General features: G+C 43.1%; 1 long non-coding RNA gene across 1 annotated transcript; it reads right to left on the minus strand.

Moving 5' to 3' along the window:
- Window positions 1-22,449, minus strand: LOC126202914 (uncharacterized). Its single transcript, XR_007540199.1, has 3 exons — window positions 22,295-22,449; window positions 9,469-9,663; window positions 1-246 (listed from the first exon to the last, which is right to left on the minus strand). It is a non-coding gene; the product is annotated as an uncharacterized LOC126202914 (long non-coding RNA).
- Window positions 22,450-26,953: the final 4,504 nt, after the last annotated feature.

The raw sequence follows: 26,953 nt of genomic DNA on the forward strand, positions 1-26,953 counted from the left end.
GCGATTTATTAAAATCTATTAAAACTACAGTGATCAAGTCCATTGTGGCTAGCGAAGCGTCTATGCAAACAACTGCTAGTGGCTTCTAAGCTGCACATTTCGGGTACGACGTCATGAAGTGCCGCAACAGATGAAACAGAAGCGATCCAGGGCGTCGGCCGATGTGTACTGGCGGGGCGGGCCTCATGTGTGAACGCAGCGTCCAGGGCATCATCCTAGACGCAGCCTGCATTCGGCCACGTGCCCCTGGGGAAAAAGAAATCGTTTTAAGCGCCGCAGAAATGATAATCTGTCAAGCTTTTTTCGGCAAGCGAGCTCCACTGCAAATATAGTCAGCAGTTCTCAGAAGGAGTCAATATGTATCTACACGGTGTTCGAAAACAGTCTCGAATACTTTGAGAGGTGGTAGTACTCATCGAAACAGGAAAAATAAGTCCAATAAACATGGCTTGTCTTTGCAATAAACACGTGTTTACAGGAGGTGTTCGACGTGGCGTCCCTTCATGACCTACCCAGTTGTTGTTGTACCTGCTGGCACGCTTTGAAGACGTGACACTGTGAAACATCCCCTTAGAAAAATTTATGAATGACTGTGCTGATAAATCCCTTACGTTATTTGATTTTCAAACAGCTGAGCAGAACTGAACGTACTCAGATATTTCGCTCTTTACTTATTCTGATCAAAACTAAACTACACACAATATTTTTTATCGCAACGTAATCTGACTTTCAATAACCCCTACAAAAAATGGGCCTGACTAACAATAACCTATGCCTTTCATGAGTCACTTACCTCACAAAAATCTTCATTACTCGAACTAATGCAACACAGCGAGCGCCAATACTGCCAGCTGAATAAAAGATTCTAACTACTGAAGGCACTAACTACTGATAGGCATAGTTAGCAAATGAAAGATTTTGATAGAGAACAAACAATGTATTTACCTTAATAACGTTCAAAAGTGATCATATATATATCCCGTGTGGGGTTGTTGGTACCCGCATCGGGCGCCTCCCCGGGTGGCGGATAGGGGAAAGCTTCCTAGATATAGGTGGTACTGGGGAAATGAAATACCCAGGGCGGACCAAAAACCAATAAACCCAGTGGTGTCTGTTCAGCATCTGACGGCCAGTGGCCAGCGTCTGTTCTTCTAGTTGAGGCGGCTGCACAAAATCTTCTCGAACTCAAAAATCGAGTCGTTCACCTGTGGTCTCAACAGAGATCACCACAAAAACTAAAATTCAACTTGAACGCATGATGGAAAAGACGACCACAGAGTCACTACCCCAGGCACCAGTCGATAGACTGGATTCACCTGAGCATCGGATTCTGGGGGATCAGGGACACCATGCGGAGAAGAATCGGAGCTCCTCAAAAACTCGTCACACTCTCAAAACGAAACGTAAAAATTTTATTGGTACAATTAATGTGAACACCCTCACTAAAACAGGCAAATTAAAGCAACTTACCAACACAATGGCCGGCCGCTGGTGGCCGAGCGGCTCTGGCGCTACAGTCTGGAAACGCGCGACTGCTACGGTCGCAGGTTCGAATCCTGCCTCGGGCATGGATGTGTGTGTTGTCCTTACGTTAGTTAGGTTTAAGTAGTTCTAAGTTCTAGGGGACTTATGACCTCAGCAGTTGAGTCCCATAGTGCTCAGAGCCATTTGAACCATTTGAACCAACGCAATGGGAAAATTTAACCTGAAAATCACTGCACCGCAAGAGACAAGATTCACAGATGAAGGACACTTTAACACAGAGAATTACAGGATCTACAAGGGCAAACCTGCCATAAAAGTAAGAGACAAACTACCACTTTTCGGAACAGGATTCGCCGTACACACTTCCGTACTTGACTCAGTTATTGACTTCACGTCTCCCAATGAAAGAGTCTCCCTCTTATCAGTAAAATCAGCTAATAAAGCATACACTCTGATCAATGTGCACGCCGCCACAAATCACCACAATAAAATCTACCCTGAAACAGTGGATAATTTCTGGGAAACACTAGAAGTAACAACAAATAAAGTACCTAGGCACCATGTGAAAATCTTAGTAGGCGATTTTAACGCACAATTAGGGAAGGAAAAAAAAATTCAGATATACCACTGGACCCCACACCAAACACAAACGTACCAACAAGAATGGTGAAAAACTAATCGACTACTGCAGAAACTTTGGACTTAAAATAATGAGTACCCAGTTTCAAAAACCTGCACATAAATTAACCACATGGACATCACCCAGTCTTAGACAGGGTGAATACCAAACAGACCATGTCGCAATTTCCAAAGAAAACATAAAAGAAATTCAAAACATCAGAACCCGCAAAGGTGTCTTTGAATCAGATCATCATCTTCTCCAAATAAAAACAAAATTCCAACCCAACAGAATGCTAAAAAGGCCACCCAAAAGTACCAAACCAGGTCCGGAATATCTGCAACTCAACAAAGAAAAAATCATCAAGCAAATTAATCAGGAAAAATCAACAGACTGGAAGAAACTAACAGAGAAAATTCAGGAAGCCCTCAAATTAGGACAACCCCCTCGCAACAGGAAACATCGTTGGTGGAATGCAACCTGTAATGAGGCAGTCGACAACCGAATAACTGTATGGAAAAAATTTAGCAGTCACGAAACTGAAGAAAACTGGGAGACCTTTCAAAAAACTCAAAAACAGACCTCAAAAATAATTAGAAAAGAAAAACGGGGATATGACAACAACAGACTCTCTGAAATCCAGCAGGATTTCATCAAAAACAATACAAGAAATTTTTATAAGACTTTCAGAGAAAACTTACAGGGATACCAAGCGCCTAGCTTGTGCTTCAAGATACCCGATGCTCTTTGGAAACCAACACGAAAAATAACTGCAAAATCTTAGCCCAATATTTCAGTTCCCTCCTCAACTGCGAACCACCCCAAGAAAAACTTGTCTTCTCTTCTCCAGTATTCACACACCCAGACTCACATGCCCCGTATCTCGAAGAAATTTTGGAGATAGTCAAGCAGTTGAAAAATAACAAAGCATGAGGAGAAGATGGGATCATTGCTGAGTTCTGGAAACTAAACGATCCTATACTTATGCAGAAATTACACCATATAATGTCAGACATATGGATAACGGAGCAGATACCAGAGGGCTGGAAACGCGCTGTAATTCACCCGCTACACAAAAAGGGCGACAAGACAGACATGAACAATTACAGAGGAATTTCCCTGCTCCCAGTCGCTTACAAAGTCCTTTCCAAAGCACTTTTAAACAGGATAGAATCCCAAGCAGATACACTAATTGGTGAATACCAGGCCGGATTCAGAAAAGGACGCTCATATGCGGAACAGATCTGGTGCTGAAAGACAATATTACAAGTGAGGAAATGCAGAAACACAGTAGTTACATTCATCGACGTCAGGAAAGCATATGATTCAGTGGACCGTGGAACCCTGTTCAAAATCATGGAAGAATTTGGGATCGACCGAAAGACACGAAAAATCACAGAACAGACACTTACAGGAACAACGGCCAAAGTGAAATTCATGGGCGAAGTATCAGAAACCTTCGAAATCAAATCTGGAGTCCGACAGGGGGACGGACTGTCCCCAATCCTTTTCAATATTGTTCTAGAAAAGATAATCAGGGAATGGGAACCTCACGTAAAGGGTATCCAAATTGGTATCAAGAAAGAGAACCGAATTAAAATCAAGTGCCTTGCTTTCGCTGACGATATTGCAATTATCACCAATAACAGAACAGAAGCGATTCACGCAGTGGAAAAACTACATGAAATTTCACAAAAAACCGGACTACAGATATCTTATGAAAAAACCCAATATATGGAAAGGTAGCCAGAAAATAAATCCCCTTTAATAAAAAAATATGGTAAAAATGCACAAGTCTGCCATTTTAAATACCTCGGTGAAACTATACAGTCCTCAGGATTAAACCGAATTGCCAATGAACAAAGAATCACCAAGCTCCAGAAGGCCTACAAGCTAACATGGGCGCATTACAACAAGAAGTGCATTTCGACAGACGCAAAATTAAGGCACTATACAACAGTGATTCTTCCAGAAGAAATTTATGCAGCTGAAACAATGGTGATTGATGGTCATTCAAAAATTAAGGAAATAGAAAAGCAGGAAAGAAAAATTCTCAGGAAGATTTACGGTCCAATCAACAAAAATGGCATTTGGATGAAGAGACCACAAAACGAACTCAACATAGTAACAGATTAAATCAGAAAGCGCCGAGCCAAATTTTATACACACATATACAGGATGGAAGACTCCAGAACTTCAAAGAAATTATTCAATGTTATAACAAGGAGTAAATGTGGCACAGGATGACTGAAAGAAGTCCAGAGGGATCTACAGCAGATCAACATAAAAAATTTCGAAGATCGCACCGAGTGCCGGCATAAAATCACAAGTGTGAAGTTTGTGGAAAGAACATCGCGTCAGCCTGGTAAAAAATGGACAGAGGAACGGAAGAAGGAGCATTCTGAGAGGATGAGGAGGTTTTGGGAAGCAAAGAAGAAAAACATCCGAAGATGAAATTATGAATTCAAGTTCAATCGCTCTCCTAAAGGGGAACAATCGTTATAATATATATATATATATATATATATATATATATATATATATATATATCAGTTCATGTCCAGTATTACAAATTTACTCTTTCTGATGGACACACGTCCAGATCGTCCGCTCTCAAAATTCTGCCATCTCTCTCCCCTCATCCACCACTGCTGGCAGCTCACCTCCAACTGCGCAACACTACGCGCTGTTCACATCCAACTGCCCAACGCTACAATAGCGAATATTACAACAATGCCAACCAGCCACAGACTGCACACAGCACAGCCAGTGATTTTCACACAGAGCGCTACGTGACATTAGCAACATAAAAACCTAAACAGCCTGCTTACAACGGTAGTGGGCACACATCGTTGACTGGCGTGGTGTAGACGAATTCGTTCAAGTGCCCCCATAACAGAATACCTAGGAGAACGAGCTGGCCAGCGTGTGACGAAAGTATTCTGGTGCACCATCACGCATGAACCACATTTGTTTTCGTTGCTGCAATGGCACAGCCTCCAGCAAGGTAGGCAATACATAAATTAGAAAGTTTAGAAAAATGAGCCCCAGTTAACCTTTGTCGTAGCATATATGATCCTATTAACCTATCGCCAAGTACGCCTGCCCATACGTTGACTGAGAATCGCTGTTGATGCCCTCTTTCCTGAACTGCTTGGAGATTTACGTCCGCCCATACATGTTAGTTATGGAAATTCACAAAACCACCTCTTGTGAACATTGCGTCATCGGTAAATAAGATTTTAGATGTGAGCAGTGGATCTGTGGCCCGCTTTTGCAACAGCCATTGACAGATCCGCCGTCTGCCATGATGATCCTGTGGCCTTAGGGACTGAACACGCTGTGGATGATATGGGTACAGCAGTTGTCCATGAAGTACCCACCAGATAAGAGAGTGAGACACGCATTCTGCTGCTGCTGCTGCTGCTGCTGCTGATCGTCACACACTGGTTCCACAATGAACGTAGCACACGCTCCTCCAAGTCAGGAGTGAGGACTGTTGAGGCCTTCCATTGTACGTCTTCCGAGGTGCAAAGGTACCTGCGTCCCTTAGATGCTGAACTACCGAACAGCTTATCAGAGGGCACTTTGCGCTGTGGAAATTTTTCAGCGTAGAAGGCACAGGCTACGTCCGTTTGCTAAACCATAAATAGAATGGCATATTCACCATTCCCCTTGTCTAGTAGTAGGCTTCCATTGCTAGGAAATGGTGGAAGAGAGAAAATGTAGATGTGCTACACCATTTGTACGTACAAACAACGCAATAACAGTAAACACCTAAGTGAATCAGCGTTTGGAAGAAAGTAAAACACGAGGGTCGACAGTACTGTATAATAGGTCACACAAACATGACGAAAACTAATGTGCCCCACAACACGACTGACTGCAGACCACGTAATGATAGGTGGAGTACTGCAAGAGATCATAATACCTTGCCGACACATTTGACGGAGCTCCAATGGTATGCCTGTGCTAATATCCGCAATCACTGTCTCACAGCCCTTCCTATAAACACGTATTGATCTCAGAAAGCAGCGTTTCCAGACCCATGTTTACTGGATTTATTTTTCTTCTTTCGATGAGTGCTGCCACCTCTCAAATTATTAGGCACCTTTTTTTTAATATATAAAGGCAAATCGTTGTTTAACGTTATTAACAAAAATCTTGAAAAGTTCTTCACTAATTTATTTCAAATTTTTACGCAATATATAAACATTGAGACGGACGTAGGTTAAACATTTTTTAAATGTATATAATATGTAAATATATATTTAATTTAGAAAGGGGAAATGTTGTGAGCAAAAATCTCGAAAAGTAAGCCACGGTATTACTTCTACAAGACCAGCAGACAGTAGCGAAGTGCAGGATGGTCTGTGGGAAATCGACGATTTGTGAAAAAACTGACAGCTGAAAGTAAACGTAAACTAATGTAACGTATTGAGCATAAACTGTAGAATAAATCGGTGCGATGACGGCAGTGCACGGTACCAGTACGTTTCAGAAAGCCACACGTCAAAATGCGTTTTTGAAGGGGGTCATGCATCGGGGTTTTGTTGATAATATCAAGTGTTTTTTATAGCCCTGGGCCTAGCGACTATTTGTGTATCTGTCGGAAGAACAAGCACACAGTGTGTACCTACAGTACAGGATCAAAATTTAAACATTACACACTTCCTCCAGCCCAGGCAAATTGAGCAAATCGGTTGGTTCTTTTGTATTGGGTGTGGTCTAAATGGCTCTGAGCACTATGAGACTTAAATCTGCGGCCATTAGTCCCCTAGAACTTAGAACTACTTAAACCTAACCAACCCAATGACATCAGACACATCAATGCCCGAGGCAAGACTCGAACTTGCGACCGTAGCGGTCGTGCGGTTCCGGACTGAAGCGCCTAGAACCGCTAGGCAACAACGGCCGGTGGGTGTGGTCTCCGGCGGACCTTTCACAGCTTACAAAAGTACCATTTGTTCATGGGTGGTTCCTGAGGAAATCCCGAAAACCCTGAATTTTGGGTACGAAAAGTACCAATTTTGGGGATGGCTACTTGTATAATTTCTATTCGTGGCAGATCGTCGAAATCTCCTGTTCTGTTCTGAAAAACAGGATTTTGAAGCCAATCTAAACGTAGTGTAAGTAAATTGCTAGCCGAGTCGTGTTACGTTGCATATACGCTACTGCAACGCCCTTATACCTGCACCTTAAGTCAAGACCTAGATGTATGCCGAGAGACCTCGTCCACTGGAAACACAATAAGGTGCTGTTCCTTCCTCTCCGAACCGCGTCGAAGTAGCCATGCAAATGATAGCAACGTAAACATCCTGCTCCGGGAAGAAGGTCGACATGACGTTGTACATCAGACCCCCCTTAAATACGCGCGTTTTATTTGTTCTAGTTGTTTTAACGTTTAAATCCTTCTTTCCCGCTTTTCATGATGCACGCTCTGTTCAAAGTTGAAAGAATAAGTTATGCGTTGCACCTTAAAAACTTGTGTGTTTGTTATTACATAAGTTATTGTACGATGCGTATCCTCAACTTTTAAAGAGCGTCTTATTAATATACAATTTTATAATTGTCATATACCACTTGAAAATAATGACGATTATAATGATAATTGTTGTTTTTGTTGTGGTCTTCAGTCATGAGACTGGTTTGACGCAGCTCTCCATGCAACTCTATCCTGTGCAAGCTTCTTCATCTCCCAGTACCTACTGCAACCTACATCCTTCTGAATCTGCTTAGTGTATTCATCTCTTGGTCTCCCTCTACGATTTTTACCCTCCACGCTGCCCTCTAATACTAAATTTGTGATCCCTTGATGCCTCAGAACATGTCCTACCAACCGATCCCTTCCTCTAGTCAAGTTGTGCCACAAACTCCTCTTCTCCTCAATCCTATTCAATTCTTCCTGATTAGTTATGTGATCTACCCATCTAATCTTCGGCATTCTTCTGTAGCACCACAATTCGAAAGATTCTCTTCTTGTCCAAACGGTTTATTGTCCATGTTTCACTTCCATACATGGCTACACTCCATACAAATACTTTCAGAAACGACTTCCTGACACTTAAGTCTATACTATGTTAACAAATTTCTCTTCTTCAGAAACGCTTTCCTTGCCATTGCCAGTCTACATTTTATATCCTCTCTACTTCGGCCATCATCAGTTATTTTGCTCCCCAAATAGCAAAACTCCTTTACTACTTTAAGTGTCTCATTTCCTAATCTAATTCCCTCAGCATCACCCGACTTAATTCGACTACATTCAATTTCCTCGTTTTGGTTTTGTTGATGTTCATCTTATATCCTCCTTTCAAGACACTATCCATTCCGTTCAACTGCTGTTCCAAGTCCTTTCCTGTGTCTGTCTGAATTACAATGTCATCGGCTAACCTCAAAGTTTTTATTTCTTCTCCATGGATTTTAATACCTACTCCGAATTTTTCTTTTGTTTCCTTAACTGCTTGCTCAATATACAGATTGAATAATATCGGGGAGAGGCTACAACCCTGTCTCTCCCTTCCCAACCACTGCTTCCCTTTCATGTACCTCGACTCTTATAACTGATAATTATAAAGTTATAATTATAAAGAAAATTGTTTTCATGACTTGCAGTACCGGACGCGCGCGATTTTTAAATTACGTTGCTGGAATTTGTTTCTTATGTTTTCCATTGCACTTTCTGAAGATCCAGTCATAATTAAAAAAATTTTCACGGCGTCTGACAGAAAATAAAATTAATTATTATCGTTTCCAATTTTAAAATTTTTGCCATTATAGTTCTTGTTCGAGCACATCCAGCTCTCTTTCATCAGCACACTACGTAAGAGTCCTTGGCTCATCTACCTGCCGGACAAGTTGCGGATCAGGCTGAGATATTGCTGGACCTCTTCTCGACCACCTCTGGGCGCAAATTTCTGTGCGTACAGTTTACAAAAAAATGGCTCTAAGCACTATGGAACTTAACATCTGAGGTCATCAGTCCCCTAGACATAGAACTAACCTAAGGACATCACACACATCCATGTCCAAGGCAGGATTCGAACTTGCGACCGTAGCAGCCGCATGGTCTGGACTGAAGCGCCTAGAACCGCTCGGCCACAGCGGCCGGTGTACAGTTTACAGGACTTCCCGTTATACAGCAACAAACAAATGACAAAGTAACCCTTGGCCATTCTCAAAGTGGATCGAATACCGCTAACATTCGAGCACGTACCGCTCGTAGATGTGGATGTACATGTACAATTGCGAAACCGGTTTCCGGAAAACAGAATTTGGGAGCCAATCTATATGTAGTGTAAGTAAATTGCAAGAGTCGACGAAAAAAATACTTTTAGAAAGATCAATTTAATTGCCTAGGAACTTACCGAGAAGAAGCATAAAGAGAAGCATCGGCGGAGAGAAGAAATGCATTGAGGGTGCCCAGAAGTTAGGCGGTTGCATACATCCCGATGGCGAAAACGCCTCCGAGCACGGAGGCCCAGCCGGAGCTTCTCGGCTTGGCGGCTGGTGAAGTGCAGGCAAGCGGCGGCTTCTGCCCGTCGGCATCGTGACCCGGCGTCCTGTGTTCAAAGAAAGCTCTCTGAGGGACTATAGTCGCTGCACGACGCGTCCGCCGTCAGAGGCTGGCAGGAAAGTGCGCTGCGCGCATGCGCCAGACGAGGAGTGAAGTACTAGCGGCAAACATGTCATGTAATGGTTGGCGTGGTAAGAGGGGAATGTTTTCAGTTCAGTCTGTAGCGTCAGCAGCAGATGACATGTCTACAAGCTACTGAGATTGCTACTGACACTCGTATAATAAAATGTTGTGCTTGTAGGAACTGGCTAGTCAAACCTGGCATACAATGGAACGAACGCAATCGAACGGGTATCACTGAACCAGATTCTTTTGTGTACACAGTAGCCGAGAGCCAGAGAATAGCATTCGGTTTGTTCACTTAGCATTCACTTGTGCTCGATCGCCTTCCTATGGTCGTCGGTCATTTAGCGAACCATCCAGGGAAGTTCGCGTTCTCCCCGTCTCGATGCTTGCAGTACAGACAGGATTCGTCTGCTTCGTTGCGTGAGAAGTACTTTTGTTATGACATGAGCTGCGTGCGGTATTGTATGGTCTGAAAAGAAAGTAATATTGATGACAGAAGAGTATATATGTCATAGGTATTTCTGGGAGCCAAGAGATAAGCAATATAAATGCTAAAGAAAAAGAAATGTAATTGGTAGAAAATTTCCAAAGCACTCAATGGTCCCACGGGGGATTTGAGGAAGACGATAATCTCATTGGGCACTTCCGTCAACCAGAAATGGACTGAAGAAGCACAACTTCCATGTTGGGTTTTCTTAAAAAGGAATGGCACCACAAATTTACTTGAAAGTAAACAAATACGAATATTTGCGAGGAATGGACAAAAATATGGGAACATCATGAACACAATACATTCATGTGCCTAATACCGTGTAGGGAAACCGTTGGCATTCAAAATAACTTCCAGTCATTTCGCAATGGTTCAAATGGCTCTGAGCACTATGGGACTTAACTTCTGAAGTCATCAGTCCCCTATAACTTAGAACTACTTAAACCTAACTAACCTAAGGACATCACACACATCCATGCCCGAAGCAGGATTCGAACCGGCGACCGTAGCGGTCACGTGGTTCCAGACTGTAGCGCCTAGAACCGCTCGGCCACTCCGGCCGGCTTCTCGCAATGGGTAACTAAAGGTCCTGTATGGTTGTCAAGGGAATCTTATACCAATCTTCCTGCAGTGGTAATTTAAGGTATCTATGTTGGAGATGGAAAGAGATCATACACCCTATTCACCAAATTAGACGACAAAGGCTCAATAATATTGAGATTTGGTGGCAGTGGTACCCAGGGGAGATGGGAAAATTCGCTGTCGTGCCCAGAAAACCGGTTCTGGACGATGTGAGCTCTGTCGTTTTGGGACACAGCATCACCAATGAGGATCAAACACTATATGACAGGATGGACGTGATCACCCAAAATAGTCTCATAATCCTTGGCAGCAATGCGAGCTTAGAGAGTAACCATGGGGCCCTTGGAATACCACGATATCGTTGCCGAAATCATCACCCTCTCTTTATTTCACTGACGGGGCGTAAACTGGATCAGAAGTTGGAGACACTGTTGAACAAGACTCATCACATCTTCCTTCCATTGCTCCACAGTTATGGTTTTACGGCCTCAGCACCACGTTTTCTTGATAAGGGCATTTACATCACTGATGGCTGGTGTTGGAATTCCAGCTAGCCCACAGTTCCCTGCTTCTGCAGCTCCCTTCCTGTTGGTTTGGTGCTAACAGGATTAGCGAGTGCAACACTCAGTTCTTCGGTGACCCTTGCAGCTGTCATCCTCTTATTTTTCGTCACAACCCACTTCAATGACTCTCCGTCACGATAACTCGATACACACTTACCACCACTTTGTTACTTAGCGGATGATGTCTTTCCGCTTTCGATGTATGCGGTAGACACTTTCCAAATGGCGCCTCTTGAGACACCAAACACTTTGGTTCCTTGGTTACGGAAGCACCACCACACAGGCAAAAACAATTTCTGCACGTTAGAATTTACTTACACTATGTGATCAAAAGTATCCGGACCCCCTCGAAAACATACGTTTTTCATATTAGGTGCTTTGTGCTGCCACCTCCTGCCAGGTACTCCATATCAGCGACCTCAGTAGTCATTAGACATCGTGAGAGAGCAGAATGGGGCGCTCCGCGGACCTCAAGAACTTCCAACGTGGTCAGATGATTGGGTGTTACTTGTGTCATACGTCTGTACGCGAGATACCCACACTTCCAGACATTCCTAGGTCCACTGTTTCCGACGTTATAGTGAAGTGGAAACGTGAAGGGACACCTATAGTACAAAAGCGTACAGGCCGACCTCAGCTGTTGAACGACAGAGATGGCCGACAATTGAAGAGGGTCGTAATGTGTAATAGGCAGACAGGAATTCCAAACTGAACCAGGATCCACTGCAAGTACTATGACAGTTAGGCAGGAGATGAGAAAACTTGCATTTCATGGTCGAGCGTCTGCTCGTAAGCCACACATCATGCCGGTAAATGTCACACGACGCCTCGCTTGGTGTAAGAAGGGTAAACATTGTACGACTGAACAGTGGTAAACTTTGTATGGAGTGACGAATCATGTTATACAATGTTGCGATCCGATGGCAGGGTGTGGGTATGGCGAATGCCCAGTGCACGTCATCAGCCAGCGTGTGTAGTGCCAACAATAAAATTCGGAGGCGGTGGTGTTATGGTGTGGTCGTGTTTTTCATGCACGGGGTTTGCACCCCTTGTTGTTTTGCGTGTCACTATCACAACACAGTCTTACATTGATGTTTTAAGCACCTTCTTGCTTCCCACTATTGAAGAGCAAGCAATTGGGGGATGGCGATTGCATCTTTCTAAACGATCGAGCACCTGTTCATAATGCTCGGTCTGTGTCGGAGTGGTTACACGACAATAACAGCCCTGTAATGGACTGGCCTGCACAGAGTCCTGACCTGAATCCTACAGACCACCTTTGGGATGTTTTGGAACGCCGACTTCGTGCCAGTCCTCACCGACCGACATCGATATCTCTTCTCAGTGCAGCACTCCGTGAATAATGGGCTCCCATTCCCCAAGAAAACTTCCAGCACCCGATTGAACGTATGCCTGCGAGAATGGAAGCTGTCATCAAGGCTAAGGGTGGGCCAATACAATACTGAATTTCAGCATTACCACCGGAGGGCGCCACGAACTTGTAAATAATTTTCAGCCGAGTGTCCGGATGCTTTTGATGCCATAGTTTAGTTCCGACATAGCGCAGTCACAACTACGCAGAATACTGTTTTGACGACTGACACTTGTAAGGCATGGCACAGGTACCATTCGTGGCCAAATACGATAGCGTAATCTACAGGCGTGGCTAGCATCTGCATTTATGTTCTAGGATGAATTTCTCGCGGTGTTCCCATATTATTATCAAACCCCTGCACCAATTATGCCGATTTAAATTAAAGATGAGAGAAAAACCCCATCGATCTTGTTGCTTATGTTTATGGTATCTGTAATTACATGACTGGCTGTAGCGAACTGTAAAGCGGGTATATCATGTAGTGTATATGATAGCCTGTGTACAGGGTGAAACAGAATTCCACCGATAAACTTTCAGACGTTGTCCAGGGATATGATCTGAGTATTTTGGCACCAGGGACCCACTGTCTCCGGCTACTCGTTTCAGACTAACAGTGTAATTATAATTTATGTGTCTGTTATCCCAATGACATTTGGTTCTGTGAAAATAGCTCCATATCAACGAAAATGATTGTAACGCGCTATCATTCCAACACGGAATGACCTGGTATCTCGTAGGCGACTATGTACAGAAGCAAACATAGTGTGGTGAGGTTCCTGTCTCTGCAGGAACATCTCAGCATAGCGTCGTCGTGTCGTTCTTCCATTACGTTCGTGAACTCACTCACGAAGCCTTCACTACATCACTAAATCTCTCCCTACCACTGCGTATAATTGTTACAATACAGCAACTGACATATACGAGCAGTGCTCAACACAAGCTTAACGGGGTAGCCTAATGATCGTCGAAGTTCTTTGTTCAAGAGCCAATACTGATACCGTGGGGTGGCACCTCAAACGGCATATGCTCAGATTTTATTATTAATTGGTTGTGTTTGTTGTGTTCTTCGCTCGTACTGATTTGATTCAGCTCTCCATGTTACTCTATCCTGTGCAAGCCTCTTCATCTCCGATTAACTACTGCAACCTACATCCTTCTGAATCTCCTGACCGTGTTCATCTCCTGGCCTCCCTCAACGATTTTAACCCCCCCCCCCCCCAAAAAAAATTCCTTGATGTCTTAGAATGTGTCCTACCAGCCAATCCCTTCTTCTAGGCAGGCTGTGCCACATATTTCTTTTCTCTCCAATTATGTTCAGTACCCAGTTAAGCGATCTATCCATCTAACTTTCAGCATTCTTCGATAGCACCACATTTCAAAAGCTTCTATTTCTTCTTGTCGGATCTTTTTATTTTCCATGTTTCACTTCCACACATGGCTACACTCCAATCAAATACTCTCAAAAAAGACTTCCTGATACTTAAATCTATACTCGACGTTAACAAATTTCTCTTCTTCAGAAATGCCGCTCTTGCCATTACCCGTCTACATTTTATATCCTCCCTACTTCGACCATCATCAGTTATTTTGCTTCCCAAATAGCAAAACTCATCTGCTACTTTAAGTGTCTCATTTCCTGAAAGCATCACCTGATTTAACTTGACTACACTCCATTATCCTCGTTCTGCTTTTGTTGGTCTTCTATCCTCCTTTCGAGACACTGTCCATTCCATTCAACTGCTCTTCCAATCCTTAATAGGTAACATACATAAATTAGCATGTTATGAGAGTCCAGTAGACGAGATACACTAAAGGCGCGGTAAGCTGGCCGTCGACCCCAAAGTACTGATAGTTAAAGCCTCCACCATTAGGAACACTTCATGCCGACCTCTGTCTCAGGTTGCTGCCACATTCACTAACCCGAACTGCCGGCCGCGGTGGCCGAGCGGTTCTAGGCGCTTCAGTCAGGCACCGCGCGACTGCTATGGTCGCAGGTTCGAATCCTGCCTCGGGCATGGATGTGTGAGCTTCCTTAGGTTAGTTAGGTTTAAGTAGTTCTAAGTTCTAGGGGACTGATCACCTCAGGTGTTAAGTCGCATAGTGCTCAGAGCCATTTGAACCATTTTGAACTAACCCGAAATATGTTCCACTGCAGTTGCCTGGCGAAGTGTTCCTGTGTTGTCTGTGTGGGTGTATCATTAACTGGTTAATAACAGTACATAAATTTAAATGCGTTATGCGGTATGAGACACAATCACAGATGTTTACTACATCTTTCAAATGTCAGTTGTCTTCTACTCACTGCATTCTACTACAATAGCCTTAATTAATATTCCTTGGAACAAAAAAAAGTACCTCATTTGAAAATGACTGTCTCTATGACCTTGTCAATATTTACACGACAGCAGATGATCGGAAAGCACCTCATATTCCCGTGAACGGTCAATACTGGAAGACAGACAACAAAACATTTTCCCTGTCACATCCTCAAACCCTTTAGTGGCCACTCTACTTGCTCCTCTACCCCCGAGGTAAGCGGCCAACATTACTTATCTCACGACCGAATTCACCAACATCAATTAAAATTGTGGTGTCACAGCCAGACACCACACGTGCTAGGTGGTAGCTTAAATCGGCCGCGGTCCTGTAGTACATGTCGGACCCGCGTGTCGCCACTGTGTGATCGCAAACCTAGCGCCACCACAAGGCAGGTCTCGAGAGACTGACTCGAACTCAGCCCCAGTTGTACGGACGACAGAGCTAGCGACTAGACGTACGAAGCCTTTCTCTCTCATTAGCCGAGAGACAGAATAGCCTTCAGCTAAGTTAATGGCTACGAACTAGCAAGGAGCCATTAGCCTTACAGTTATTGTAATTAAAGTCTCCTTTGTGCGATGTACCACAATGAGTGATTAAAGATAAGTATAATAACAGCTACGTACTTTTCTTCATAGCATTAATTACGTATCCTGTTCCAGTACTTCACGCCCGTCTGCGTTAGTCTCGCGTGCCTTTAAGCCACCTCTATTTACAAGGTGTTGGCCCAGCTGCCGACACATCAAAAATTAAGTACATCTTAAAATATTACTGTTGCTGTAGGTGTTTTTGTTGGCAATGAGCAGGAAAACTACACTCTTAAGAAACTCTTAACGTTAGTTGACGTTATAGCATTCTGCTGGTAATTGACAGATGCATATTACTGTAGAGGATCGAATGGTTAGAGCGATTAAGTAAGTTAAAGTTGGGAATTTTACAGTAATGAGGTTAGTTAAAAATGTTAAGGAATACTGGGAGCCAGAAGTCGTATGTGCGTTAGATTCTGTTGCCCAGCTCGCTAATGTACAGTGGCACAAGTGGGTGCCTGAGCTGTGTCACTGACCAGTGCAGGGTGTGACCAGAAGCAACTCGCTGCACGCCAGGTGGCAACATCGAGGCCGGTAATAGGGTCAGTTATGCAAGCTGAGCAATGCCAGAATATTCCACCAACCTACTGGGGAGGAAGAACCACAAACTTCAGCGTCAGAGAGACGTATTTAAGGACCGGTAGCCAGCTTCTCTCCATCAACCGTCGTGAGGTGCTGGAGTGAGTCAAAGACTGTTTCACTCAGTGCTGCCACCATCGTAATAGCAACCATCGAAATGCAGGTCATCGCCTAGGAGGCGCCAGAGTTCAAAAATGGTTCAAGTGGCTCTGAGCACTATGGGACTTAACTTCTGAAGTCATCAGTCCCCTAGAACTTAGAACTACATAAACCTAACCAACCTAAGGACATAACACAGCCGGCCGGAGTGGCCGACCGGTTAAAGGCGCTACAGTCTGGAACCGCACGACCGCTACGGTCGCGGGTTCGAATCCTGCCTCGGGCATGGATGTGTGTGATGTCCTTAGGTTAGTTAGGTTTAAGTAGTTCTAAGTTCTAGGGGACTTATGACCACAGCAGTTGAGTCCCATAGTGCTCAGAGCCATTTGAACCATTTTTGACATCACACACATCCATGCCCGAGGCAGGACTCGAACCTGCGACCGTAGCGGTCGTGCAGTTCGAGACTGTAGCGCCTAGAACCGCTCGGCCACCCCGGCCGGCGGCGCCAGAGTGACGCCGCCGCTGTGGTGACCACCGTCACTATTGTCAGTGTAATAGCAGTCATCGCCTCGTGTGCGCTGTGGTAACGCACGGTTGCCATAGTCCTGGGACGCTGCCTCCATAAACTCTGTGACCGGGGCCGGAGCCAAGGATCCTGGCCTGCCGACGCCAGACATCCGCCGCCAGGGATGGTCGCTCAAGACGGGGCGCTGACCTGACCCACTGTCGCCGCCGCCGACGGCGACGCCTCCTAGCCGCGATCAGATCAAAGGCCTGCGGCTCGGTACGACCCACAAAGGCCATAGAGCAGCTGCCGACGCAGCGGATTCCAGTTACGCCAGAGCAGCTAGAGTCGCAGCAGCGGCCACACGTGTGAGCCACCTTCGTGGCCGCCGAGAATATGATGGGCAGGAGCAAACTTCGCCCGGAGGGCCAACAACCAATGTATTACAGTTGACCAATAAATGTTGTTATTCTGTCCTCAGGACCCATCCGTGGACACATCCCCACCATCCTTTTCCTAACGCCTAGCGGAGAACCCACGTTAGAATCTAGCGACGGGGAGTCGAGTCCAGTCCAGTGCCTGTTTACGTTACTATAAAATACGGCTGAGAACCGCAGGCCGTACGAGTACTTGTTCACGCCTTATGCGGCCAGCGGGCCGCAGTTTGACGGCCACTTGCGTATACTGAACTGCGCTTTACAGTTGTCAAGAGCAGGTACCGTGAGTGAATGGATCAACTAGGTTTCGGAACATATCATCGACATTTGCACAACTGTGCACTATTTTCAGTGCAATGAAGATACAACGCTAATTGGGGCAAAAAGCAAACGAAGTGCATTAACTTTTGTAGCTGTACTGTTCCAGTACAGCATTCGTAGCTGCCGCATCGCGGTCGCGAAGTGGGGCCGAGGCAGTTTCAGATAAGTTTTTACAGTCTGACGATAATTTATGGATTTGTAGTTTTAGCTTGACGATGCCCGCTATGGACAAACGGTAGTTACTGTTATTCTGAAGAAGGTTGGGTTATCCCGACTGAAACCTATGTAAATTCTAGGTAAACAGTGCAACTAAGGCTGCTGGTTATTAAAATTAATATTTCGACATGTATTAACTCTCACTTTTAATACAGTGACTGATGCTATGAACAGACATACGGAGTGGCAATGGTCAGTCCGTGGTCACCTATGATTGTCAATTTATTTATAGAATATTTCAAGCAACGAGCCTTGGAGTCGTAAGCGTTGCAACCTGTGTGTGTTTTCGGATGGGTAGACGAAACTGTAGTTGTTTAACCTCGTGGAAGTGAGAACTTCAATGACTGTTTAGAACATCTGAGCTCATTCTAAAGGATTTTTCTCTTCCAGTCTTTGACTTATTGCCCAGCAGGAAGGCTGATGACTCGTTGGGACTTGCCATTTACGGGAAGCTAACTCACTGTGATCTGTATCTAGTGGCTGATAGGCGTCACCATTCACCTCAGCGGAAGTGAGTACATCGTACCTTGGTTCACAGGGCCCACGTCATTTCAGCCCCTCAAAGTTTGTCAGCTGAGTCAGCCTATCTCGAAGACAAATTTCGGCAGAATGGTTATAGCGAAAGGCAGATCATAAGCACGTTACGCTTTCGACCAACCGTGAATCACGTAGGTGATGATGATAAGAAGGTGGCACCAAATGCTTCTTGCCTGACGTAGGATACATTTCCAACAGGATTGGTCGTTCCCGGCGGAAATATGATGTGAAATTTTCGACCAGCAAATGGCCTAATTTAGGACCCGTACAGGATGATCTTGGTTTGCGTGAGGCGGGTGTCTACCGTATTCCTTGCACGTGTGCCTGTCATACATCGGTCAGACTATCAGGGCCGTGGAGGAACTGTGTTTTGAGCATAAGCGTCACACACACCTACAACAGCCGAGTATATCTGCTATAGCGGACCATTGTCTTGGCACTACCATCCTTTCGAATTTAATAACACGGAGATTCTAGCATGCAATTCCACCTACTGGGATAGTGCTATTAAGACACCAATTAAAATTAAATTAGCAAGTGGCCTTATAAATCGAGATATTTTCTTAAATCCTGCGTGAAAACTTCTCTGTCCCTTGTTAATCAAGAGAGAGACATAGTTAATGATAACTCGTACATTGGTTGTCGATAACTTCGCATCACCTTTGGTTTTACACTGGACACCGAGGTTTTAAATTACCTTGCGCAGTGACCCGTCATTCCATTTGTGACTTGAGAAAGACAGGGTGATCACCTGTCTAAAAATCGGCCGTTCTCCAAGACATCACTTATTTGAAATATGAAGGATAATTGTGATCTGATAATCATTGCAGTTTGTAGAAGATGCAAGTTCAGAAACAATGATAATGTTTTCCTATTTGGGAAGGAATGCGGGATTAAATGACGAAAGCTATGGGAGATATCAGAAAGCTATCTTTAACAAAAAAAGCTTTACTGGTATCAGGGAATGATGTGGGACAGAGGAAGTAGTTCCCGATACAGCACGTTTATGGGAGACTATTATAAAGAAGTAAGACTTGAAATGAGAATGACTTTGTGAATAATATGACACATGATGTGTGAAATGTAAACATATGAGAAATAATAAAGAAAATTGTTACCAGAGGAAACATCTCCTCTAAAGTTCACCCACTCATCTAACCTGTAATAGTTAATACGTGACTGGAATCAGATTGAAAGAGAGGAAAAACAAAAGTTGCTACATATAAAACATTATAGAGGAAGTAGCACGTAGTAGACATTGACCAAAATAAGAAAAGTAGAAGGCCCGACACTGAGTTAAAACTGCAAAAAGGAGAAATGCGGCGACTGCTGCTGAGTAGAGCTGTAAAACTACCGTAGGCTGTAGTAGACTATCGTAAGTAAGAGCAGACTAGGGTAGTTTTCCTCGTAGCCTTGGTACGATCGAAACCGCGTTACCTGTACGCTACGTGTGTTGCATACCATCGAGCTTTATCTCATTTCGATAGTTTTCTTTGAGTATGCGAACAGTATCTTACTAGATTTCTCTAGACCGTCTAGGAAATGAATGTGAGTATACAGGGTGATTCACGAAGATAGGCAAATATTTTAATATGCTATTCTACAAGTAAAACTAAAGAAAAAGGTTCATATAAATATAGGTCCGCAAATGTTTAGTTTCGGAGTTACGGCTAATAAAAGATTTTGCCTGAAATTCGCTAACATGAAGCCATCGCAAAACTGTAGGAGGTTAAAGTAAAGCACGATTTCCATTTATTTTGTTGTTATTGATCTGGTAAATCTAATGAAACATGTCCCAGACGTGAATCTGCAATAGTTTTCCAAAAGATCCAGAGAAGCAAAGAAATAATTTCGTAAAATTTTCAATTTTATAACTCCTTGGCCAACTTGTTTTTTTACCTTCCAGACATTTGCCATAAATAAACACCATATCGGCGTATTCCTCTGTCGTATATTTGAAAGGCATCCCTTTTTCACAAATAATGCACAAACTACAACAGTTACTGTGTGGTTTCACTTAAATACACTGTTGTTATGACGTTCTTTCAGCGAACAATACAGAAAACTAACTCGTTTTAAGGTTAAGAAGCGACTGAAACAACTCAATGGTTGCCAACAATGACATAAACGTTTCTACATTCTTAATGGAAAGTAAACAAATTTAATTGTATAATAATCTTTGCTTCTCTGGATGATCTGGAAAACTACTGCAGATACACGTCTGGGACATGTTTTATTAGATTCACTAGACCAATAACAACAAAATAAATGGAAATCGTGCTTTACTTCAACCTCGTACAGTTTTGCGATGGCTTCATATCAGCGAATTTGTTAAATTTCAGGCAAAACCTTTTATTAGCCGGAACTCCGTAACTAAACATATGCGGATCTATGTTTACATGAACTTTTTTCTTTAGTTTTACTTGTACAATAACTTATTAAAATATGTGCATATCTTCGTGAACCACCCTGTGTAAAGGGCTGCGTAACCCAAGCAGAATTTTTGTTCTATATAATTATCCCGCTGTCTGCTCCTCCAAAGCAACTACTACTTTTAGCAAAATTGAAACTGCCAATTTTAATTCACGTTTTATTCGAAAACTGTTGATTTTTCACTTGAGACGGAGGGATGTTGTAAAAATAAAAAGAAACAATGCAGATTTATCATACAGCGTTAAAAACGCGAAGTTTTCAAAAATAGGAAAACTTTTTTTAAAAAACCGCAAAGGGAAAACATACCAAACATACACTTCTGGGCATTAAAATCGCTACACCACGAAGATGACGTGCTACAGAAGCAAAATTTAGCCGAGAGGAATCACTAGCAGTCGACATGACAGGCATCTCATCCGCATGGCTGTAACGGATTGTGCAGCCACGTCTCGATCCCTGAGTCAACAGATGGGGACGTTTGAAAGACAACAACCATTTGCACGAACAGTTCGACGACGTTTGCAGCAGCATGGACTATCAGCTCGGAGACCATGGCGATACATTCATGTGCCTAATACCGTGTAGGGAAACCGTTGGCATTCAAAAAAACTTCCAGTCGTTTCGCAATGGTTCAAATGGCTCTGAGCACTATGGGACTTAACTTCTGAAGTCATCAGTCCCCTAGAACTTATAACTACTCAAACCTAACCTAAGGATATCACACACATCCATGCCGGAGGCAGGATTCGAACCTGCGACCGTAGCGGTCGGGCGGTTCCAGACTGAAGCGCCTAGAACCGCTCGTCCACACCGGCCGGCTATTACGGCCAGAGGTGGTTGTTCTGGGTACTGATTTCTCAGGATCTATGCACACGAACTGCGTGAAAATGTAATCACATGTCAGTTCTAGTATAATATATTTGTCCAATGAATACCCGTTTATCATCTGCATTTCTTTTTGGTGTAGCAATTTTAATGGCCAGTAGTGTAGTTTCCGTAATTGGGCGAACTTATATAAAACACGTTACTGACATTCGTATACAAGTTCAGTACTTATCAGTAATAACGGGGGACTGTTACCTTTGACGGTGATGAAAAAGATTCTATTATATAGTTTTTTATGTTTGTGCTTGTAAACTGTGCATGCATCGAAAGTAATTGCTTTCATTACATAGAAGCGCAGACGTTAGGCAGTCAACTAATTTTTATTATTTATAAATTGCAATTTATATTTTGCAAGCATATAAAATACACAATGGACGGACGTTAAACGATGTGAGGGTCTAATTATTTACAAAACAAACAAACAAAGAACAAAGAGAAGTCATTGGCTCGCAGTTTCTCTCTCTTACACGTTCATTTATGTTTCTTTCCCTACGAATGCTAACAATACTACTGGTAATCCTACCATTTTTTGCTTCCTTAGGTATTGCGGACTGTAGTTTTGGTAGAGAACAACTCTAGTAGTGAGTAAATAAGCGTACTTTTGCAAAGAGCGCCATACTTACGTGCCTGTGTCTCCAATTGATATAGTGCAATTGGAATCGTCTTCACAAGGACGTGGCCTAGGGCCGTAAGTTAGGACGAAGCCAAAATGAGGCAGTAGGAGGAAGAGAATCAAAACTGCACGGGCTGCTGTGGTAAACATTACATTCGTAACGGCGTGGCGGGAACCCCGTAGTAAATCCTCTCAGCGAGCGCCCAACGAATTTATACGCAAGCTCTGCTATCCAGACCTATGATTAAGCTTAGGATATGCTATGTTGACTCGAGATAGAGAGTGTTTATCGCTGTTAACATGAGTACATTAATCATGCCGCTTTTCTGGAAAAAAGTGCTCCAAAATGGGAAACACAGAGCAGGTCCGTGGCCTAGGTCTGATGGTAATTTCGTGTTCAGCGGAGAGATTGCCTGATATTGCAAAACCCGCTTAGTTTTCATTATGAATCGGCTGTTTGCTGCGCAGTACCGAGATATACAGCATGCGAGAAACTGCGAAGTGCTTTAGGATAGAGACGACGGAAAGTGCTGCTCGTGCTAATTGGATATGAGAAGGGGTTTCGTTAATTAATGAATAATATCTGCATTGACATATACGTTTCCGCTGCTGTTTTCTTCGCTTCATGCTCACACTAACAAAGAAACAAACACCAAGTATTCTCTAACTATGCATCTTCTTCACTGGAGGTGAGATGTTAGATTTTTAACTAGAGTAAATTTTGTACACATTCAAATTTGTTATCCCTTTGGATTCGAAAAGCACATTCCATGAGAAATGTGATAATAATGTTATTTACAAAGTTTTGAGAGCCCTATATTGCCAAAACACACATACAGTAAGCATGACTTCTGCACACGTAAACAACAGAAACGTAAACTAGATTCACTTAAGCTGTTCCCCTTAACTATTTATGGAACCGTTTAAGCTACAGTAATTCAGTTTTCGTCCTGATGAATTATGAGAAATTCCTAACAACGTATGGTTTTTATGTTGCTAACATGGAGACGAATTCAAAGGTGTTTACCTCTTTGAAATCCTATTAGTAGTTTCGGAGGAATTACAATATTTAGAAAGTAGGATTTATCGGTTTGGAACATGAAATGATTGTCTTTCGATGCGGAAATTCGTTTTCCATTCCCAAACAAGGAGACGCATCCAGTCGGATAAGAAGGGAACAAACCGCCGCTATACTGGCATAACAGGGTCACAGTGGATATGTGTCAAGTGTATCTTTCTATATCGTTCACCTGTATCGAGTGCTCATTGCTTTGAAATAGTAAACGTCCTTCACAGACCAAGAGGAATTACACATGCTGCTTCCTTATGGAGAATGCAGAAGGAACGAGAAAAGAACAGGCGGTTCGTATGTACAAAAGATATCTCGGCAGACGATATCCGACAAGAATAAGAATTCAACGAACGTTTAAATCATTGTTATCTAAAAAGTACTGGAATACTGTGCAGAGGATAAAGAGCAGGGCTGCAACTAGCGGAGCGAACGAAAAGTACTGGCGGGAGAATAATAGGAACATCAAGAATGTTTCTACATATGAAAAATGATGTCTCTTAAAATTTCGCGCCATTCGTATACGAGTGACGCTAGTAGCATGGTGTTCCTTTTGCGATATTACGGAAGGGCTTGGCAGGCACGTAGCCGCGGTACATGATTGGTGGCAGTGGTGGTTACATGAATGTCCGGTCGTAAGAAGACCGGACTTCAGAGGGCACTTGGCAATACCGAGAGGGAAGATCATCGTCTTCGGTGTATGACTGGCGCATCGTATCGCACCTGCAGCAGCAAAGTGAGCAGCAGTTGGCACCACAGTGACACAACGAACTCTTACAAGTTGATTATTTCACTGACAGCTCCGAACCAGACGCTCGGTAGCGTGCGTTCCACTAACCCCAAACCACAGCCATTTGCAACTTCAGTGGTGTCAAGCGAAAGCTCACTGGAGAGAAGATGGTTCTGCCTCGATGCTAGTAATGGCCGCGTGTTTCTTAGAAGGAGACCAGTTGAGAGTCTGCACCAGCCTCTCTGCGTGCTAGACATAATGGACCTACACTTGGAGTTATGGTCTGGCGTGTGATTTCGTATGACAGCAGGAGCTCTCTCAAGGTTATACCATGCATCCTGACTGCAAAACTGTACCTTAGTCTGGTGATTCGACCTGTTGTGCTGCCATTCATGAACAGCAGTCCAGGGGGTGACAGGATAACGCTCGCCCACATACCGCTGTTGTAACCCAAAATGCTCTACATAGTGTCGACATGTTGGATTGGCGTCCTCAATCACCAGGTCTGTCTCCAATCGAGCACATATAGAACATTATCGGAGAACAACGCCAGCATCATCCACAAACTGCATTACCCGTCCCTCTATTAACAGACCAAGTGGAACAGGAATGGAACTTCATTCCACAAGCTGAAATCGGGCACCTTTACAGTATATATATTGGTCAATTTATTTACTTTTTTATTATTCTTTGATTGATGTGACTGGGTTGGAAGAAAGTAGCGATTGAAGTGAATTTCTTAGAATATATATATCAATTATAGAAGAATTCAAAATAATTTATTGTTTATTTTACTTAATCTACTGCATCTCAAGTTGAACTTCCCATCTTTCAAAAATTTAAAATCCAAGTTAGTTATTAATTTCAAATAACTGTCTGGCAAAAGGATCTTAAACTTGTTAAGCTACATATAAAAAAATGGTTCAAATGGCTCTGAGCACTATGGGACTCAACTGCTGAGGTCATTAGTCCCCTAGAACTTAGAACTAGTTAAACCTAACTAACCTAAGGACATCACAAACATCCATGCCACAGGCAGGATTCGAACCTGCGACCGTAGCGGTCTCGCGGTTCCAGACTGCAGCGCCTTTAACCGCACGGCCACTTCGGCCGGCTGTTAAGCTACATATAAACTTTTTCTCTATATATAGTAGGGAAATATTCACATCCAGTAATATTATACAAAACATATACTTCTAGCTCACATTTTTTTGAAACTGATTAGGATTGGTTGCATTATTGAGCTTCTTGAGTAGGGTCTCAATTTATACAGAAAAAAGTTACTAATGAATCTTAAATTTTAGTGGAAAACTTACTACTCCAAACATAGTTCTTTTCCGCAAAACTCCCGTCTTGTGTGAAGAAACCCTGTGCTACACTACTCAGGAACTTTTTAAAAAAATATCCCAGTATTTCAGCAGGATTCGAACCATTAAATGAAATGAAGCTGCTTTATTTTTATACCTAAAGCAGCATGAACAGAGCAAACAAAAGTTGCAGTTCTGATATCCAAAGGCAGCACATAGTGCTATCAGTCAGCTGTGAGATACATCGATAATGCAACAGCTGCTGCCTGCTAGCATCCAAATAGACCGATTTTTGTTCATTTCTCAGCCAAATATTAAGCGATTATAAAAATCCAAAAACCTAACATAATGTGCATGAAAGAGGCTATGCAGAGAAATCATCTCCTAATTAACATAATAAATTTTTTCATCTATCTCGCTTTGCAAAGGAAATGTAATAGAAAATTTTCAGTTAATATTCTGTGCTGTGCATCATATATCAGATTCCTTTTACCATATGTTATTACAGCACCAGAGGTATCTGCAGGAATTTTATGATTAAACATTGCACAATGTTTCATCATTGTCTTTTGAATGGTAACTACGAGGGTTATCTGGAAAGTAAGGAACGATCGGTCGCGAAATGTAAAATAAAGTGAAAATCTGATGAAACTTTGCACAGATGCATTGCGCACTATGTCTAGTACGTCTGTCGATCGGATCATGTTGCTCCTTTCAGTTCTGAGCTCACAGAGAGAATTTAAACATGGGTAGAAATTAGCCTCTCCCGCCAAGTATGAGGGCCTGTCGAAAGATTTCACATGAAGCTATGTAATCCACATAACTGTCATGCAGTTCGTACTACACGACAATTCTCGGCCGCACTCTGCATAGGTAAAGATGATGCTCCTCCAGCGTTTTAGATGGGAAGTGTTGATCATCCACAATACAGCCCGTAATTAGCTACCCTGAGGTTCATCTCTGCTCAAATGAACAGCTGGCTATGAAGACAATATTTTGACACAGACAATGAGTTGCAGTCCAGAGTAGAAAACAGTCGAAAAGAACTGGCGGCTGTCTTCTGTAACGAGGGAATTGAAAAGTTGGTACAACGCTACGACAGATGTCTAAGTTTGAGCGGCAACTGTGTAGAGAAGTAGCTGGAAGGTGTAGCTAGCCGTTCCAAATAAAATAGTTTTGATTTTCACTTTGCTTTCTATTTCGCTATCGATCTTTCCTTACTTTCCGAACAGCCTTTGTACATCCTTTCTATGAGTCATAGTTGTGATGTAATTTGGCTAATTCAATATGAAATTATATTTATTTATATCAACATCACAACTGAATTGCTTAATTCATTTAAAATCCAGAAAAGAAATATAAGCCTTCAAATAGTTATTTGATGGATCTAAGTTGAAAGGCGTATGTACTCGTTGGCAGCGATGATGAGGCATTGTAGAATCTCTGACCAGAGCAGTTGCGCTCGAAGCGCAGTGCAGTACAGTAGTCTGTCGACAGTAGTAGCCGAGTATAGTTGCAAGCTAGTGGTAGCGCAGAGCAGTCGGCGGGCGTCGGCACCGCAAT

This window comes from Schistocerca nitens, chromosome 9, assembly GCF_023898315.1.
Source record: "Schistocerca nitens isolate TAMUIC-IGC-003100 chromosome 9, iqSchNite1.1, whole genome shotgun sequence".
NCBI lineage: Eukaryota > Metazoa > Arthropoda > Insecta > Orthoptera > Acrididae > Schistocerca > Schistocerca nitens.